Below are 15,492 nucleotides of genomic sequence, written 5' to 3' on the forward strand. Positions count from 1 at the left end.
AATTTAAATTAAACATACATTTAAAATTATATACTGGATAAAGCATTAATTTAGAAATCAAGATTTTATTCACTCTCAGAGTCCACAAATGTAATTCACCACTCTTGACATATTTCTTTAACTCAAGGGCTTTCTCATCACCAGAATCACCTTTTGAGACATCTAACACAAGTTTTCTAAAGCAAATCTTCCTGTCTGTATAATGACACAGGATTTTCTAAAAATCCTACTGTGATACTACACACTGGAAATACCAAAACAAACTACAGTATCCATTTCCATAGTATCGGGCTGTTTGGAAGATGTACTTATCCTATGAACATTAATTTGATATTGTATCTACTTATATTACTTTCTGAAAGTAATCTTTCATCTCTAGACTAATTACTAAATCTGTGTTAAGCATCTTCACTTTTCCAATTTTACGGCGAAATTTTTTAAAGCATCCACAGCTAGCACTGTCCGAGGCCATTTTTATGTTCTTCCCAAATAGTACTGCACTGTTCAAACAAAGGAACAGAGAGAAGACCTCATGTTATAAAGTACTTTATAAAGAATCAAATACATATAAGGTGACATCTTCCTTCTGAGGGATTTTTTTTCAAAGAATACCTAATGTTATATTCAAATATATATGGAGGGTGCATGTGTATACGTGCACACTTAAATGGCATTGTGTGTGTGTGTGTGTGTGTGTGTGTGTGTGTACAGATAAACATACACATAGGAATTATCTACATACTATTGAAAATTTCTCAAAGGAAAAAAACCAGAAAAAACAAAAACAATAATTTTCAAATAAAACTGCAAAAAAATGCATATTCTGGTTGTTATCAGCACCTTTATAAGAATTAGAAAATTGGGGGTACCTAGGTGGTTGAGTCAGTTGAGCATTCAACTCTTGATCTGGGCTCAGGTCATGATCTCAGGGTTGTGGGATCAAGACCCATGCATCTCTCTCTCTCTCTCTCTCTCTCTCTCTCTCTCTCTCTCAAATAAAAATTGGGGAATATAAACTGAAATTTAGCCCCCACCTGCTCCAATGGACACTGTCTTTATGCAGTGACCAACCTGCTCAACCAGACAGGGGGCCCTGATTATCACCCTCCCCTGCCCCATGAAAGCAGCCTTCTCTCACAAATCCATGACAGACCATCACAGAGAAGTCCAGAGAAAATACCCTTTGGGCCGAACTTAAATTCTTCTTGGATCTCTTGCAAATTATCCAAGGTAAATAAAGAAAAAAGGAATAGAAAGAGAGCAACCAGTTGATCTAAGAGAAACAAAACACTAAATCTTACTCATATAAAATCCTAGTCTTATCTATTTAGTGAACGCTTTCTGCTTGGACTGGAGGTATTTATTCTCATCCATCCAGTTACACAAGGAATAGTTTTCCTTTATGAAGAAACCCATATACTAACACAAACCATTAGATTAATCATTGGTTAAGTGGCTCATCTATTTTCAATATTAGCCATTATTTGGGACACGGAAGGAACTAATGATATTTCCATGCATATACTTACACATTTATGACTTCATCACAGACTAAATCAAAATCTATACCTCAATTTTCACTTCAACCTCAGGAAAACCTGCATTTTCCTATGAATCTTTTCCCAGTCCTTGTTATAGACAGAATACTTAAATGCCAAAAAAGAAAAAAAAATGAACCCATTGTTGAAATCCTTGAATAATTCAAATGCACATGATATCTCAAACCAAAGCTTGAAATGTCTCCATCTTAGAAATACCACCTTAAGATCTCTTCAGGAGAGTCTGTGAAGCTAATGTGTATATAAGAAGAAGAACAAAGATACAATACCTCTAAGGAATTTAATATTCTACCTTAATGAGATGAAAAAGCAGGGCGCCTGAGTGGCTCAGTTTGTTAAGCGTCCAACTTCAGCTCAGGTCATGATCTGGCAGTTCGTGGGTTCGAGCCCATGTTGGGCCCTGCACTGACAGCTCAGAGCCTACAGCCTGCTTCGGATTCTGTGTCTCCCTATCTCTCTGCCCCTCCCCTGCTCACAGTCTGTCTCTGTGTCTCTCAAAAATAAATAAATATTAAAAAAAAAAAAAAAAGCAATAGATCTGTCCCATAGGCCAACAAGTATTGACGGAAGCTGAAATTCTATTTATAATTAATATTCTAGCTACATTATAAAAACAACCACTTCCCAGCTCAGTTTAAATCCAGTGTAGCAGATACAAAACGTTAGAATTTGGAAGGCTGTATATATCAAAACGATAAAATTCTATAGGAGCCTGCCTACTATAGAGCAAGCAGAATATAAATGGTCCCCCTCACCTGGAAATTTCCATTTTGATGCTGTGAGCATCATTGTATCTATAGGACAGAAGAGAATGCAGGTCCAGAAATCACTCAACTTAGGACCACACATAAGAAATCTGCTCCATACAGTCACAACTTCCATCTTACTAATTAACTAATGAGATCAATTATAAATGATAACGTTTATCAACTTAAAAAGAATTTCTGGTCCTCTCTGCTTTGGTGACATCAATCAGGAATGAATATTAGATTGAACTGGTAGTTCATAAACATCACACATTTCTTAAAAACTAAGATTGCTTTATCGGGATGCCTGGGTGGCTCAGTCGGTTAAGTGGCAGACTTCAGCTCAGGTCATGATCTTGTGGTTCATGGGTTCAAGCCCCACATTCAGGCTCTGTGCTGACAGCTTGGAGCTTGGAGCCTGCTTTTGATTCTGTGTCTCCCTCTCTCTGCCCCTTCCCCCCTGCCTTCTCTCTCAAAAATAAATAAAATGTTTTTAAAAATTAAAAATTGACATTGCTTTTTAAAAAGGCAAAGTCCCTCTGGGCATGACTATAAGGAAAAAAAAGCCCTCTCATACTCAAGAGTGCAAATTAGTACAATATCGATGGATGGCAACTGACAATTCCTACCAAAATTCAAATGCATCTGCTCATTGACTGAGAAATCCTACTTCTGAGGATTTTTTCTATGGATATACAGTAAAACCTTGGACTACGAGTAACTTTTTCTGTGAGAGTTCCACAAAACAAGCAAACATTTCTAATAAATTTTAACCTGATAAATGAGCAATGTCTTGCAATGTGAGTAGTACGTGATGTCGAATGTCACGTGGTCACAACTGAGCCAATGGTTCCTGAAATTCACTTTGATATTCAAGTGCTTTGGATTACAAGCATGTTTCTGGAATGAATTATGCCCTAAACCAAGGTTTTACTGTACTTGTGTGGTGTTCAGAAGAATGTATGTACAAGTTTACCCACTTGATCACTATCTATAGAACAAAAGCTTGGCAACATACTAAAAACCACTTGATTGTATATTTTAAAAGGATGAGTATTTTGGTATGTATATTATATCTCAACCAAACGAAAAGATTAGCTGTAATGCAAGTGTCCACCCACAGAGAATGGTTAACTGAACTCTGGTACATCCACACAATGAGACACAATGCAACAGTAAGCAGGGATGAGAAAGTTGCCCTTTTCGTGAAATACAAAGTTCTCCAAAGCATCTCAGGAAGTAACAGGCAACAGGCAGGACACCTGCTTGTGTGTCATACAGATACATAAAGGATGCGTGACAAGCTCTTAAAGTGATTACCTGTCGGCCGAGGTGGGAAATGCACAGAAGAGGACATGCGTGAAGCAAGACTATTAAAAATAGTCCATTTGGATTGTTTTCGGTTTTTGAACTAGGTAAACATATGGCCTGTTCGACCTATTACCCATTATTAACGCAAACGTATTACCTACTGATTTTTAATGTACACTCAGTATAAAAAGGCAGATGCCATGATTTTTTTTTGCTCTGCTTTAGAAAGTGCATATTTTTGTGATGCACAGTTAAGGATTTGGGGAGGAAACTATGACAGGCCAGCATGCTAAAGAGTAAGGAGGCCAAACAAATAAATAAATAAATAAAACTACCCAGTTCTGACAATTTCTTTGTGTCAAATGCCAACCGGTCTGTGAGCACACACATTAAAATGCACCGAGGAGCGGAGGTAGAGAGTCCTGTTTGACTGTCAGATCTGGCTAACTGCCGCTCCCCGCCCTGATGGACGGATAAATCCACACAGCTGGGCCCTGCCGCACACTGCTCAGCTCACACGCTCTTTGCTGTCACACTGGTGTCAAATACTTCAAACTGCTCACTAATGCCGCACAGAAAGCCAGAGCCTGAGATACCCAAGCTCCCCCACCCGGTAGGAGGAGCCTATGGCGACCTTCTGGTGAGGCTCCGCCCATTTCCACAGCTCCAGCAAGTAAAGAAAACAGGGACACGAGGCCTTATGTAAAATGCACTGCAATTCCAAATCGCGTGGATTTAGACTTGGAGGTGGAACGTTAACCCCACGCCTCTGACTCGCTGTGAAAAGTTAAGCTGTATCTGAGCTTGCAAATCTTGTTGTCAGAGAGAGATGGTTTGAGAATTGTACAGTAATTACATAAAAAGATTAACCGGATTGTGACTCATATGCTATGAGGGGGTATCTCACCTACAAATAAAGCATATTTTCTTCCGCTCGCCAGATTATGCTGCTAACAACTCTTACTCTTTATCCATTTCTCATTTCCCACATAATTTTTAAACTGTGAATCATATTTTGTCAGGTTCAATAAAAATTTAATTTTGTTCTCTGATTCATTTCAAAATACAGTCACAAATAAAGGCTTATGAATGTTCAAAATACAGTCACAAATAAAGGCTTATGAATGTTCGGTGGAAAAAGAATCACCTGATCTTCCGAGAATTTCAGATAATAAGTGGGAAAATTGACCCAGTCCTTAAGCAGGGTATGAGTAAGTAAAATCTCCCTGAGGCAGACACATCAAAAGTTCGCAAAGATGAGTAAAAACAGCTAAGCCAAAGGAAGCAGAAATAAATATCTCATATGCACATATGCCGTATTTGCTTTACATGCAAGGGGAAAAATCATATTTCGACCACTTGAAGAAACTTAGTATTCGCTTTCCTATGCTCACTGAAAATAACGGCATGGTGAAAATAAACAGAATTTGGGAAAAAGGAGAATCTGAGTCCAGACTCATCACTTCCAACATGTGGTACACCTGAATCGGCCTCTCCAAATCAGCCTTTCAGTTTACTCATCTGTAAAACACTGTTTCACAGAGTGTTATGAAGAGGAAATAAATCAGTCACATATATTAGAGCATTTTACAAGCAATAACCTATGCAGAAACTCAGGAAATGGCATTCAAAAACAGAGAGGGGTCTGTATAACAAAGCATGAGTTAAGAAGCCAAAAGTTCTTTCTATTATCAGTTCTACCCATCTAGGTAAATGGTCTGGAACCAGCCTCTTACTTCCAAGTGAGGTGTAAATGAAGATACACATGTAGAGATCTAAGAACAATGCCCAGCACATAAACAAAACCTTCGATAAACTTTGGCAATTACTTATTTGTTATTTGCTCATCTCTGGGAAATAAGTTTTATTTGCGAGTCATGAGTTATCTATAAAAGAACCTATGCGTAACCCATCAAATTATACTTTATGCCATAGATTAATGCTACATGAGAAATTCAGATATTAACTGGCCAGGGTGAACTACAGCAGAAACATAAAAACTCTTCATAAAAGTTTATATATATAAAATGCCTCAGTTAGCTACACTGGTGATAAAAATAAAAATTATTGTAAAATTTTAGAACAGAAGAAGAAACAAAACCCCATCCAGGGATATAAAGTGACTGGCAAGAGATTACACGGCTGATCATGAGAAAATAAAAACTCAATTTTCGTTTTCAAGTACAAGGTCATTTCTGCTACACTCCACCATATCAATTCAGAGGCAACAAATTTTTTCTTTTAAGAATTGTTCAATTTTTAGCTTAAAAAGAACATATAAACACAAAATCTTAAATAATTTTAATTAAAATCCTTTTTATTTTTTTAATTTAAAACAAATGCTTTTTCTGCAACTTTTAGACACTCAAGTCTTAGCTGCTTTGGTAGCTCTACAATGAAATTTACTTAGCATTGCTTGTTGTTTCCAATAATGGGAGCCAATGCCATTGCCGACCAAAACTCCAGCCAGAGTAAAAGCAAATCACATAATCTACAAAACATCAGGAAAACTTCCCAGGAGGACTTTGCTTCAATGATAACACAAAATTGGCCCTAGATTGTTGCTCTATTCTTTCCTTAAAAAAAATCTTAAATCACACTAAAGGATCAAACTGTATCCAATCAAAAGTCACAATCAAAAGCAAAACAAAGTAGTATGACTGATAATGGAGAGAAAAATCACTCAACTGAAACTGGCTCCAAAATGGTAAAATGTCAAAATGAGAAGTACATTTAAAAAAGTGATAAAACTATAGTTCGTAAGTTCAAAAGGTTGGGAAAAGACCTACGTGGTAAGGAGAGAAACAGAAGAAGTAAAGAAAATTGAATCATACTTCCAGACACGGAAACCTCAATGTTTGAGATGAAATATATAAAGGATAAGATTCAAAGCAGATTAGATATTGCAAAGAACAGAAGCGTAAACATGAAAACATATCAATGGAAATTATCCAGAAGGAAACACTACTAAAAAAAAAAATCAGAGAATATTAGTGAGCTGTGAGACGACTTTAAGGAGTAACTAGAGTCACGAAAGAACAACCAAGAGAATGGGAAAAAGAAAAAGAACTTTCCAGAAATTTTCCCAATTTGATGAAAACTATAAACCCACAGATTTAAGAGAGGTATTCACAGAACCCCAGGCACAAAAAAAAAAAAAAAAAAGAGGAAATAACACTATAGCATAATATAATTAGATTACTTAAATTCAGTGAAAAGAGAAAATCTTAAAAGCAGTCAAAGGAAAAGAAATAGTTGGGGGAAAGGGGAAGGCGGGTGATGGGCATGGAGGAAGGTACTTGTGGGGAAGAGCACTGGGTGTTATATGGAAACCAACTTGGCAATAAACGATTAAAAAAAGAAAACACACAAAAGAAAAAGAAAAAGAAATAGTATGTATACAAAAACAAAGCATAAAATGAAATATCCCATTCCAACAATGTTAGCCAGAAGACAGTGAAAAAAACATTTTTCAAATAACTGAGAAAAGTATTTGTCAACTAGGTTTTAGACCAATCCAAAATGTCTTTCAAAATCAAAGGTGAAATAAACACTTTTGCAAATATAGGAAAATAAAAATAATGGAATACCAGGAAAGCTTCATTCTATAAAATGATAAAGAAAAGCAGGAAAGAAACATGAAACTAGATGAAAGCCAAGTTGACACAATGAAGAATATAGTAGAACTAGAAGTACATTGGAAATATAAAAGACTTTATCCTCGGTATTAAATCTTTATGAAAGATAGCTACTTAAAGCAAAAGCAGTAGTATATTGTAGGATTTATAATATAGGTAGAAATGAAACATCTAACAATACCACAATGGTCAAAGATAAATGGAAGTATAAAAAGTTAAAAGACTCTTAAACTACATTTGAAGTGCAACAGTACTACTTAAAAATATATTCTATTAAGACATAGATATATGCTAGAAACCCTAAAACAACCATAAAATAACAACAAAGAGTTACAGGTACTAAGCTAAAAATGGAGATAAAATGGAATCATGAAAAATCAGTCCAAAAAGGGAGAAACAGAGAAAAAAGGGTAGATAGCAAAATGGTAGAATTAAATCCAACCACATAAATAATCCCATTACATATAACTAGTCTAACCAATTAAGAGGAAGACTGTCAGATTATGTTTTAAAAATATCAATATCCAACTTATCAAACTCAACAAATAGGAGACTGTCAGATTATGTTTTAAAAATAACAATATGCAACTTATCAAGCTCAACATACAAAAAACAAATAATCCAGTGAAGAAATGGGCAAATGACATGAATAGATACTTTTCCAAAGAAGACATCGAGATGGCTAACAGACACATGAAAAAAACGCTCAACACCACTCATCATCAGGGAAATACACAATGAGATACCACCTTGCACCTGTCAGAATGGCTACCATTAACAACTCAGGCAATGACAGATGTTGGCAAGGATGCGGAGAAAGAGGAAGAACCCTTTGGCACTGCTGCTGGGAATACAAACTGGTGCAGCCACACTGGAAAACTGTATGGCGGTCCCTCAAAAAATTAAAACAGAACTACCCTACAACCCAGCAACTGCACTACTAGGTATTTTTGCCAAAGGATGAAGGTGTGCTGTTTCGAAGGGGCACGTGGAACCTCAATGTTTACAGCAGTGCTATTAACAATAGCCAGAGTGTGGAAAGAGCCCAAATGTCCATCGACAGATGAATGGATAAAGAAGATGTGGTATATGTACACAATGGAGTCTTACTTGGCAATCAAAAAGAATGAAATCTTGCCATTTGCAACAACGTGGATGAAACTGGAATGTATTATGCTAAGCAAAATTAAGTCAGTCAGAGAAAGACAAATATCATATGACTTCACTCATATGTGCAATTTAAGATACAAAACAGATGAACAAGGGAAGGGAAGCAAAAGTAATATAAAAACAGGGAGGGGGCAAACCATAAGAGACTCTTATTATAGAGAACAGACTGAGGGTGCAGGAGGGGTTGTGGGCTGAATGTGAATCAATGGGCGAGGGGGGAAAAGGAGAAGACTTGTTGATGGGCACTGGATGTTATACATAAGTAATGAATCCCTGGATTCTACTCCTGAGATCATTTTGCACCACATGCCAGCTAACTTGGATGTAAGTTTTAAAAATAATAATAATAATAAAGTAATGTCCAATTATATGCTACCTATAACAAACTGACTTCAAATACAAAGAAACAAATAGGTTAAAAGTAAAAGGATGACTACAACAATATGGCTGTACTTCAGGTCACCAAATTGTGCACTTAAAAATACGTTGCACGCTTAAAATTTTTATGTTACACATATTTTGTGGCAATACAAGACTTAAGAAAGTAAAAGAATAGAAAAAATATTTACCACAGTTATTCTAATCAAAAGAAATTTGAGGTAGCTCTATATTGATGCCAGACAAAATGGGTTTCAGAGCAAAAAATATTATAAGTAAAGAGAGGTAATTTCATAGTGATAAAGGGGTCAATTTATCAAGAGAACATAGTAATCTTAAATATCCATGCAAGTAACATGTCTACAAAATACATGCAGTAAAATCTGATAGGACAGCAAACAGAAATAGGTGACTCCACAATTATAGTCAAAGGTTTAAATATCCGTCCCTCAATAATCCATAGAACAAGCAGACAGAACACTCAGTAAGAATACAGAAGACCTGAACAACACTATAAACCAACGCAACCTAATTGACATTTACATAACACTTAACCATAATGGAAAAATACACATTTGTCTCTAATGCACACAAAACACTTGTCAAGATAGGCCATGTCTAGATATGAATATATACATTTTTTAATCCAGATCATTAAAAAATATGTTCTCTTGGGGTACCTCGGTGGCTTAGTTGGTTAAGCACCAACTCTTGATTTTGGCTCAGGTCACGATCTCACCATTTGTGAGTTCAAGCCCCTCATCAGGCTCTGCACCAGTCTATAGCCTGTTTGGGATTCTCTCGGCCTCTCTCTCTCTGTCCCTCCCCTGCTCATGCGTACACACACTTTCACTCTGAAAAATAAACTTTAAGATAAAAAAAATGTTCTTTGGAGAAGAATGATGTCAAGAACACAGCTGAGACATCACTCAACTATATACACCCCCTCAACAAAAACAACCTGGCATCCATCCTCACATGAAAGTGCCTTTGTGGGAGCTACAGGATCCAGTACCACACACCAGGACCCCGGTAGGAGTCTCACCCACCTGTGTAGCAAGTAATAGGCACACAGACCTGGGTCCACTAAAAACCCAAATGTGGCCCATGAATGGGCTCCAGACCCTTTAAGCCAAGGTCCAGGAAACCCTGAAGAACGCTGACTTAGACAATTATCCACAAACAAGAGGGCCTTTGTGAAAGTATAAGCACCCAGTGGAGAAGTTCCAGCACACCATTTGAGCAAGAAAAATCCATGACTAGACACGTCAAAAGGGTAAGAGGAACAATTGGCTTTACCCACATGACTTCTCCCACAGTGGGGCACGGGTTAGTGCGAAGAGGACCCAATACTCTTGTTAGGCCATGATTTTTCCCATGGTATCAAGTGAAACTGTGAATGAGCACCCAGTTTCTCCAACTATTATGGGATGTTGCCAAAGAGGCCTATTGTTCTCTCATCCCGTTGAGAGTACCAAGTGGTGACCTTAACAACTGCAGGGTAGGGAGCACCTGGGAGAACAAGTCCAAGTTTAAAATATACATAATAGAGGAACAATTCCTATCAACCATACCATGGACTTCATTAAAGGGCCAAAGCACAGGTGCTGGGGTAGCCCCACCCACTGATCTGATCCCTCAACTGGCCCATTGGTACCCACAGTGCTCCACAGTCCTCACCCCGAAACCTCCATTCTGCAGCACACTCCTTGTGCACGCTCCTAAAAGTGACGAGAACAAGCTTTTCCAGACAGCTGGTGAGCATCCATAGAAAGCCATTCCGAATCTGTGGATCAAGGAGAGATCACAAACCTGAGCATTTAGTGTTACCCTCGAAAATGCAAAAGGGAAGCTGTCAGTACTCACTCTAGTGCTTGGCAGGATGGAGGGAAGACATACAAGCTTAAGAACTGCATCATTAGAGAGACCAGTAAGTGTACAGAGAATCAATGTAAGGTTTGAGAAAGCCTCAGAAAGCCCGGTAGGGCTGACAGAAGGTACCTCTCTCTGGGAGTCAGTCAGTAAAGATTGGAGGAGCCAGCAATGGAAGACTTCAAGGAAGATGAAATATCAGTGAAATGTGACGCTATCAAAAGAACTGCAATAATTTTCTGATAACCAGCTCTCAAGACACAGAGATCTGTGATTTCCCTATTAAAGAATTCAAAGTAGCTGTTTTAAGCAAGATCAATCAGTTAAGAGAATACACAGAAAGATAATTCAATGAAACTAAGAAAGACATACATGAACAAAGTGAGAAGTTAAACAAAGAGACAGATATGATATGGAACCAAACAAATTATGAAGCTGAAGAACACAATGAATAAAATTTTAAAAAGAAAAAAAAATAGAGCAGACAGTATGAACAGCAGAATGGATCAAGCAAAAGAAAGAATCTTTGAAAGAGAAAACAGGATCTCTGCAATTATCCAGACAAAGGAGAACAAGGTGAAAAAAAAAAAGAAAGAGTGAGGAAAGTCCATGTGAACTATGAGACACCATCAAGAGAAGCTGTATAGGAACTTCTGGGGTCTAGTAGGAAAAGAGAGGGAAAAGCAGGTAGACAGAATATGCCAAGAAATAATGTCTGAGAATTTCCCAAATCTGGGAAAGGATTTGGCCATCCATCCAAATTCACAATGCTCTTAGGGTCATCACACAGATTCAAATCAAAAAGAGCTAATCCGAGACATATTACAACAAAACTATCAAAAAGTCAAAGTCAAAGGGAATTTTTTAAAGTTATTTATTTATTTTGAGAGAGAGAGAGGAGGAAAGAGAGAGCGAATGTGGGGGAGGGTCAGAAGAGGGAGAGAGAGAGAGAGAGAGAGAGAGAGAGAGAGAGAGAGAGAGAGTGAGTCCCAAGCAGGCTCCATGCTGTCATTACAGACCCCAACTCAGGGCTTGAATCCATGAACCATGAGATCATGACCTGAGCTGAAACCAAGAGTCAGCCATTTAATGGACTGAGCCACTCAGATGCCCCAAAGAGCTTAAAATAGCAAGAGAAGCTTGTCACCTACAAGGTAACTCCTACAAGGCTATGAGTGAATTTCTCAGCAGAAAGTTGACAGACCAAGAGAAAGTGGGGTGATATATTCAGGATACTGAAAAAAATGCCAACCAAAACTATCAAAAAATACTTTACCTAGTGAAGTCATCCTTCAAAACTGAAGAAAAAACAGACTTTCCCAAACAAAATCTGAGTGAGTTCATCACTACTAGATACACCTTACAAAAAAATGTTAAATAAAGACTCCAAGCGGAAATGCAAGGATGCTCCTTAGTAACATGAAAATATACAACATACAATTAAAGTACACAGTAAAATTCAGAATTCTATTAGCATTATATGGTAACATAACTAATCTGTGCTAGCCACAAATTGATCTCTAGCAAAAAGACTAAGAGACAAAAGCATTAAAATAACTATAGGACAATAATTTGTTAATTTACACAATATAAAAAGAGATAAATTGTGACATCAAAAACTTTTATGAAAGAAGAAAAATAAAAGGGTAGAGTTTTTGTATGCAATTGAAGTTATGTTGTTATCAGCAATAAACAGTCTTTATGTCTATGAAATCTTTTATGGAAACCTCATGGTAACCACAAAGCCAAAACTTATAATAGATACACAAACATAAAGAGAAGCGAATCTAAGCGTACAACTATAGAAAAGCATCAATACACACCAAGACACCAAGAGAAGAAGAAAGGAACAAGGGAACTACAAGATAACCAAAACACAATAAGATGGCATCAGTAAGTTCTTTCGTATTCATAGTTATTCTAAATGTTAGTGGATTAAATTGTCCAATCATAAGACATAGAGTGGTTAAATGGACTTGAAAAAAGAAAAAGATACAACTATATGCTGCCTACAAAAGACATACTTAAGATTTAAAGATACACATAGGCTCAAAGGGATGGAAAAAAATAGTCCATGCAATGCAGAAACCAAAAAAGAAAAGCGGAAGCTATGCATACATGAAATAAACTTTAATTCAACTGTAACAAGAGACAAAAGCCACTGTATAATGACAGAGGGGTCAACTCATCAAAAGAATATAACAATCATAAATATGTATGCACCCAACACTGGAGCACCTAAATATATTAAGCAAATACTGACAGATCTGAAGAGAGAAATAGACAACATTAAAATAATAGTAGGGGATTTTAATACCCCATCTCAATAATGGATAAATCATCCTGTTAGAAAATCAATATGAATACATTAAACTTGAACTATATTTTAAACCCAATGCACCTAAGATATATAGAACATTCCATCGAACAGCAGCAGAACGCACATTCTTCTCAAGAATACACAAAACATTCTCTAAGACAAATCATATGTTAGGCAACAAAACAAGTCTTAGCTAATTTAAAAAAAAAAATGAAATGATGCCAAGCATCTTTTTCAACCAGAATGGTATGAAACTACAAATCAGTAACAGAAGGAAAGCTGAAAAATCCACAAATAGCAAATTAAATAACACACTCCAGAACAACCAACAAGTCAAAGAATATATCAAAAAAGATTTTTTAAAAAAGTTTTTAGTGTTTGTTTATTTCTGAGAGAGAGAGAGAGAGAGAGAGAGAGAGAGAGAGAGAGACGGAGACAAAGACAGAACATGAACAGGAGAGGGGCAGAGAGAGGGAGACACAGAATCTGAAGCAGGCTCCAGGCTCTGAGCTGTCAGCACAGAGCCCAACGCGGGGCTCAAACTCATGGACCGCAGATCACGACCTGAGCCAAAGTCGAATGCTTAACCAACTGAGCCACTCAGGCAGCCCCCCAAAAGAATTTCAAAAATATCTTGAAGCAAACAAAAATATAAACAACATATCAAAACTTACGGGATGTAGCAAAAGCAGCTCTGAGAAGAAAATTTATAGTGATAAATGCTTACATTAAGAAAACAGAAAGATCTTCAATAACTAACCTAACTTTACATGTAGATAAGAAGAATTAAGTCCATGTTTGCAAAAAGAAGGAAACAACCTTCTGAACCACATGAAATAGAATTCAAAAAAACAATGGAAAACAAAACTAAGAGCTTATTTTTTTTTTAGAGATAAGAAAAATTGACAAATCTTTAGCTCACCAACTAGAGAAAAAAAAGAAAACTCAAATAAATAAAATCAGGAATGAAAAAGGAGACCTTACAACTGATGGCACAGAAATAGAATTATAAGAGAATGCTACGAACAACTATATGCCAATACATTGAATGATCTATAATAAACATGTAAATTCCTAGAAACAGTCACCTGCCAAGACTGAATCATGAAAAAACAAAAAATCTGAACAATACCAAGTAAAACAGTCCAGTAAGTCATCAAAAACCTCCCAAAAAAGAGAAGCCCAGCACCAGATGGTTTCACTGCTTAATCTACCAAACATTTAAAGAAGAATTAATGTAAATGCTGTTCAAATTTTTCCAAAAAATTAAAAGGGAAAGAACACTCCCAAGCTCATTGTACAAGGCCAACACTGCCCAGATAACAGAGACCAGTAAAGATGCTACAAGAAAACAAAACAACAACAAAAATCTATAGGCCAATATTCCTGAAGAATATAGCGATAAAAATCCTCAACAAAACATTAGCAAGCCAAATTCAACAGCACATTAAAAGGACCTACACTATAATCAAGTGGTATTTGTACCATGTATATAAGGATGTTTAGTAAAAATAAATGAGCTAATAGACCACATTAATAAAATGGAAGATAAAAATCATATGATCATCTCATTAAATGCTCTAAAAAAGCATCTGACAAAACATAACACCCTTGGCATGATAAAAATTCTGATATAGAAAAAAAATGTACCTCAACATAATAAAGGCCATATAGGACATGCCCACAGCTAACATCATACTCAATGAAGAAAGGTTCAAAGCTTGTCTTCTAAAATCAAGAAAAAGGTGTCTATTTTCACCACTCCTATTCAACATATTACTGGAAGTCCTGGCCTGACCAATTAAGCAAGAAAAAGAAATAGCAGACATTCAAATCAAAAAGGAAGAAACAAAGTTTCTCTTATTGCAGATGATATGCTCTTATGTACAGAAAGATCCTAAAGACTAGCAAAAACTGTTAGAATAAAGAGATTCTCTTAAGTTGCAGGATATAAAATCAACACATAAAAAGTTATGTTTCTCTGCACTAACAATGAATATTGAGAAAAAATAAATAACTGTTTATAATAACATCACAGCAATAAAATACTTAAATTACCAAAGATATGAAAGATTTGTATATTTTATAAGACTTGGATAAAACAAAATGAAGACAGAAATAAATGGAAGGCATCCCATGTTCATGGATTAGAAGAATATTGCTAAAATGTGCATACTACCCAAAGCCATCTATAGACTCAATGTAATCTTTATCAATATTCTACTGGCTTTTTTCACAATAATAAAAAAAGCAATTCTAAACTTACAGGGACCACAAAAGACCCCAAAACAGTCAAAACAATCCTGAGAAAGAAAAAGTTGGGGGGGGCCTCACTTTTCCTGATTTCAAATCACACCACAATGCTACAGAAATAAAAACACTGTTATTGGCATAAAAAGAGACACAGAGAGCATTGGAACAGAATCAACAGCCCTGAAATAAAATCTCCTATACGTGGTCAATTAATATTTGACAAAGTAGCCAAGAATACTCAATGG

General features: G+C 36.4%; 1 protein-coding gene across 4 annotated transcripts in view; it reads right to left on the minus strand.

The window, feature by feature from the left end:
* FTO (FTO alpha-ketoglutarate dependent dioxygenase) overlaps nucleotides 1–15,492 on the minus strand; it is a 375,692-nt gene that overhangs the window by 266,731 nt on the left and 93,469 nt on the right. The gene's annotated exons all lie outside the window — the stretch shown is intronic.

This window comes from Suricata suricatta, chromosome 16 (assembly GCF_006229205.1).
Source record: "Suricata suricatta isolate VVHF042 chromosome 16, meerkat_22Aug2017_6uvM2_HiC, whole genome shotgun sequence".
In the NCBI taxonomy this organism is placed as follows: Eukaryota; Metazoa; Chordata; class Mammalia; order Carnivora; family Herpestidae; genus Suricata; species Suricata suricatta.